This window comes from Bubalus bubalis, chromosome 17 (genome assembly GCF_019923935.1).
Source record: "Bubalus bubalis isolate 160015118507 breed Murrah chromosome 17, NDDB_SH_1, whole genome shotgun sequence".
Lineage (NCBI taxonomy): Eukaryota > Metazoa > Chordata > Mammalia > Artiodactyla > Bovidae > Bubalus > Bubalus bubalis.
Window position 1 is genome coordinate 51843364 of NC_059173.1, and position 6000 is coordinate 51849363.

General features: G+C 37.4%; 1 long non-coding RNA gene across 1 annotated transcript in view; it reads right to left on the minus strand.

The window, feature by feature from the left end:
• LOC112579964 overlaps nucleotides 1–5484 on the minus strand; it is a 40332-nt gene extending 34848 nt beyond the window's left edge. The window contains exon 1 of the long non-coding RNA XR_003104318.3: nucleotides 5076–5484. This is a non-coding gene — a long non-coding RNA (uncharacterized LOC112579964). The remainder of the gene's footprint in view (nucleotides 1–5075) is intronic.
• Between the last annotated feature and the right edge of the window lie 516 nt (nucleotides 5485–6000).

Here is a 6000-nt window from a genome sequence, read left to right on the forward strand (position 1 = left end):
TTTTACTTGCATGTTTTCTTTTGGCTATCTAAAGATATCTTTTAAAAGTTATCCAATGGTTATAATGTTTAATATCTTAATAAATATCCCAATATTTCATTATAGAAAAGTATAATAAGATCTTTCTTAATTCTTCTACAGTTAAAACCAAATATGTTATACAATATCATAACTCAGATGTGTTCCAACTTTTGATCAATACCATGTAATGATCAAGATCAATACCATGTAATAGCCAATTGACCACGTAATAGCCAATCATTCTGTCAAATATAAATATAAAGTGAAAGTCGTTCAGTCATGTCCAGGTCTTTGCAACACAATGGACTGTAGTCCATTAAATTCTCCAGGGCAGAATGCTAGAGTAGGTAGGCTTTCCCTTCTCCAGGGGATCTTCCCAACAAAGGAATTGAACCCAGGTCTCCCATATCGCAGTCAGATTCTTTACCAGCTGAGCCACCAGGTCAGCAATAATCAAGACAGTGAAGTTACAGTTGTATTCTCTCCATCTTTTCCAACTAATTTTAAATTAACTACAGCTTTTCCCTTATTATTTTTTTGTAGTGAAAGTTTACCTTTATCATTCAGTTCAGTTCAGTTTAGTCACTCAGTTATGTCCAGCTCTTTGCGACCCCATGAATTGCATCACACCAAGCTTCCCTGTCTGTCACCAACTCCCAGAGTTCAATCAAACTCATGTCCATTGAGTCGGTGATGCCATCCAGCCATCTCATCCTCTGTCATCCCCTTCTCTTCCTGCCCCCAATCCCTCCCAGCATCAGAGTCTTTTCCAATGAGTCAAGTCTTCGCATGAGGTGGCCAAAGTACTGGAGTTGCAGCTTTAACATCATTCCTTCCAAAGAACACCCAGGGCTGATCTCTTTAGAATGGACTGGTTGGATCTCCTTGCAGTCCAAGGGACTCTCAAGAGTCTTCTCCAACACCACAGTTCAAAAGCATCAATTCTTCGGCGCTCAGCTTTCTTCACACTCCAAATCTAACATCCATACATGACCACAGGAAAAACCATAGCCTTGACTAGACGGATCTTTGTTGGCAAAGTAATGCCTCTGCTTTTGAATATGCTATCTAGGTTGGTCATAACTTTCCTTCCAAGGAGTAAGCATCTTTTAATTTCATGGTTGCAATTACCATCTGCAGTGATTTTGGAGCCCAAAAAAATAAAGTCTGACACTATTTCCACTGTTTCCCCATTTCCCATGAAGTAATGGGACCATATGCCATGATCGTAGTTCTCTGAATGTTGAGCTTTAAGCCAACATTTTCACTCTCCTCTTGCACTTTCATCAAGAGGCTTTTTAGTTCCTCTTCACTTTCTGCCATAAGGGTGGTGTCATCTGCATATCTGAGGTTATTGATATTTCTCCCGGCAATCTTGATTCCAGCTTGTGATTCTTCCAGCCCAGAATTTCTCATGATGTACTTGGCACAAAAAAGCTGAAGTTGAGTGGTTCTATGAAGACCTACAAGACCTTTTAGAACTAACACCCCCAAAAGATGTCCTTTTTATTATAGGGGACTGCAATGCAAAAGTAGGAAGTCAAGAAACACCTGGAGTAACAGGCAAATTAGGCCTTGGAATACAGAATGAAGCAGGGCAAAGGCTAATAGAGTTTTGCCAAGAGAACACACTGGTCATAGCAAACACCCTCTCCCACATGAGGGAGAAGACTCTACACATGGACATCACCAAATGGTCAACACCAAAATCAGATGATTATATTCTTTGCAGCCAAAGATGGAGAAGCTCTATACAGTCAACAAAAACAAGACCAGGAGCTGACTGTGGCTCAGATCATGAACTCTTTATTGTCAAATTCAGACTTAAATTCAAGAAAGTAGGGAAAATCACTGTACCATTCAGGTATGACCTAAATCATATCCCTTATGATTATACAGTGGAAGTGAGAAATAGATTTAAGGGACTAGATCTGATAGATAGAGTGCCTGATGAACTATGGATGGAGCTTCATAACATTGTACAGGAGACAGGGATCAAGACCATCCCCATGGGAAAGAAATGCAAAAAAGCAAAATGGTTGTCTGGGGAGGCCTTACAAATGGCTGTGAAAAGAAGAGAAGCAAAAAGCAAAAGAGAAAAGGAAAGATATAAACATCTGAATGCAGAGTTCCAAAGAATAGCAAGAAGAGACAAGAAAGCCTTCCTCAGTGATCAATGCAAAGAAATAGAGGAAAACAACAGAATGGGAAAGACTAGAGATCTCTTCAAGAAAATTAGAGATATCAAGGGAACATTTCATGCAAAGATGGGCTCGATAAAGGACAGAAATGGTATGGACCTAACAGAAGCAGAAGATATTAAGAAGGGGTGGCAAGAATACACAGAAGAACTGTACAAAAAAAGAGCTTCATAACCAAGATAATCATAATAGTGTGATCACTCACCTAGAGCCTGACATCCTGGAATGTGAGGTCAAATGGGCCTTAGAAAGCATCACTATGAACAAAGCTAGTGGAGGTGATGGAATTCCAGTTGAGCTATTTTTAATCCTAAAAGATGATGCTATGAAATTTCTACACTCAATATGCCAGCAAATTTGGAAAACTCAGCAGTGGCCACAGGACTGGAAAAGGTCAGTTTTCATTCCAATCCCAAGGAAAGGCAATGCCAATGAATGCTCAAACTACTGCACAATTGCACTCATCTCATACGCTAGTAAAGTAATGCTCAAAATTCTCCAAGCCAGGCTTCAGCAATATGTGAACCGTGAACTTCCTGATGTTCAAGCTGGTTTTAGAAAAGGCAGAGGAACCAGAGATCAAATTCCCAACATCCGCTGGATCATGGAAAAAGCAAGAGCTTTTTCTGGCAGAAAAACATCTATTTCTGCTTTATTGACTATGCCAAAGCCTTTGACTGTGTGGATCACAATCAACTGTGGAAAATTCTTCAAGAGATGGGAATACCAGACCACCTGACCTGCCTCTTGAGAAATTTGTATGCAGGTCAGGAAGCAATAGTTAGAACTGGACATGGAACAACATTCTGGTTCCAAATAGGAAAAGGAGTACATCAAGGCTATATATTGTCACCCTTTATCATTAACTTATATTAAATCATTTTTCTACTCCTTAGCCATTATTGGAAAACATTACCTTTTTTTTTATTATATTAACAGCATTGTCATTTTATTTCTGTTAGTTTTATATTTTTCTAAGCTGATTCAAATATTCTGACTTTCAAGCCATTCTATTTTCTCCACTACTTTTCTGAATAAATTATTTGTAGCTGCATGTCTCTTCTTTTTTCTTCTTTATGGCACCCCACTCCAGTACTTTTGCCTAGAAAATCCCATGGACGGAGGAGCCTGGTAGGCTGCAGTCCATGGGGTCGCTAGAGTCGGACACGACTGAGTGACTTCACTTTCATTTTCATGCATTGGAGAAGAAAATGGCAACCCACTCCAGTGTTCTTGCCTGGAGAATCCTAGGAACGGGGAAGCCTGGTGGTCTGCCATCATTGGGTCGCACAGAGTCGGACACGACTGAAGCGACTTAGCAGTAGCAGTTAGGTCACTGAAATTACAAGAAAAATAGACAGGCTTTTAAATGTTCTTCCTTTAACCAATCTATCCTTACTAGAGGGTGTCTGAAGTCTGAATATTTGGTTCAGAGCTTCTGCAAATCATTGAGTAAAGCAGAGCCCAACTAACATGGCAACACCAGGAGAGAGGCTTCCCCTCAAGAAGCATGACTCTAATTTTTCTTTCCAGGTGGCTGGTTTATTCTCATACCTTCAATTGCCTTAACCAAGCCTTCTGAGAAACTCTTTTTGTTATAGCCAAGTAGTGAATTTGGGATGACAGTCAGTTAGAAGAATACAAATGCATATATTATTTCATAATTTGGAACAAGAAGAGAAATATATAATAAAAAGAAAAATGTGTTACAAATCAACCTTAATGTCTCTATTTTAGGGAGTCTTTATTTCCTCTTATTTCACAGACATTAAAATGACTGTCTTTTAGCTATCTTACCCTGGATTTCCTACTTCACTTATTATTCCATAAAATGGTGCATTTTCTTGATCATTTTTGCATGTGATTAAGCAGGATACTTCTATATTTTACAAATATACCATACAGATCTATGTCTAACTCACAGCCTTCACAATTTAACAGCATTTACTTTCAAAACCAACTTTGGTAAAATTCCACCTTGGCAGACTTATTCCAAGTTATTTTATCAACAAGAGAATTTGTTTAGACATGTAAATGGTCTTGAAAATACTTATATAAACGTTCATCATTGTAAATTAAAAGAATGAAAAAAATAAACCTGGATACAAATTCTAGCCTCATCATTTAGTATTTGCATAAATTTACAAAATTATTTGACTTCCCTAAACCTAAAAGATTCCACAAAGTTCATGGTATGCCAGCTGTTGTGCAGCCTTGAAAATAAAGTGTGGTAGCCCAGGAAAAAAACTTAATCAATTGAATTGAATGGTAATATAGATCTTATGTTATTGTATCTTTTCAGGGGGAGGGAGATTAAATTATATAATCTATGCATTTAGAAGAGTGTCTTGAACACAGCACTTTTCCAGTGATTAAGGGGAATTAGTTTTAATAGTTTGTAACCTCTCATCTACCTTTGTTGCACAACTACTTTTCAGAATTTTAAACCATAGTATCCTATGTTTCAAAAACTCCAATTAAATCCACTATCTACTGCCATTCATTTTAATTACTCTGTGTCAGAAGTAGCATTAAAATTGGTCATATAATTTATTATAATGTCAATGTTAAAAAGACAGAAAACTACTCATCATGCAGCAGTTTGGTGGTTTGTAAAAAATATTTTACTATCATACAAGGAATAATTAGCCAAATTACAATATCTGTAGATCTATGAATCTATGATTACTTATTTTAAATTCCTCTGACAATATACTTTTCCAATAACACTTTATAACTTCAAAGTCCTTTGAAACAGAGTATATAAAGACACAACAGAAATCTGTTAAGCACTACTTCATTACTCTAAAATAGTTCATCATAATTAACACATAATTTCAACAATTAACTTACCCTTGCTCTACTTCAGTCTCTTCTTGAGTATTTTATGTTGGAGATGAAATGATATGCTCCATAGAGAAAACCTTTTACTGAAGACAAATTGAATGTGGGATCAAGAGAAGACAAAAGAAGGGTCACAGTGTAACCATTAGTGTGGAATTGCCCAATGTCCTTCCTGCTCCTTAGTTGTCTTTCAAAAGTGTGAGATTGAGAGGAGGTTTGGGGATTGCCTCTGATTCGTAGTACTTGTTCTGAATTGTCTGGAAATCTATTTGTTTTCTAGCCCAGTGCTGACATGGGGTTGATGGCTCTAAGTTTCTTGTCATTATACCCATAGGATCCTTTTCCTTATCTGCTCTTGGCAGATTGTGACCATTTAAGGAAAGACTTCTTTACTGGTTTATCAACCTTATTTTCATAGCTTCTTATTTCCCAGTGTCAAAAAGTATTATGTATGTTAAAAAAAAAAAATAGATGTTCACTCATCCATACCAGGCAATTGTAAGTAGAAATGTATTTTAAGTGATACAGCAAACAAAATTGACCTTGGCAAGCTTCACGGCTTGTCAGAAATATGACTATTGCTTCAGTTCAAGTTATATTTACAGAATGCAAGAGCTAAGCTAAAGGAAAGTGGACTGTTTTATGAAGAAAACACAACTATTTTTAAGTATCATGCCATTGTGTACTGCTCAGCAAATGACAGCCTGGTATTTTATTTGTACAAAATAACTAAAGTCCAGTATTCCATCCTGTTCTACAGAGATGATTTCCATAGTGTGGGCCCCTGACCAGCACTAGCAACATTGCCAGGAAACTTACTGAAAATTCAAATTCTCAGGCCCCACCTCCCAGACCTACAGGGTCAGAAATTGGGGTGGGGCCCAGAATCCATTTAGTTTTAAAGAGCGCTCTTGATGATTCAGAAGCTCAATCA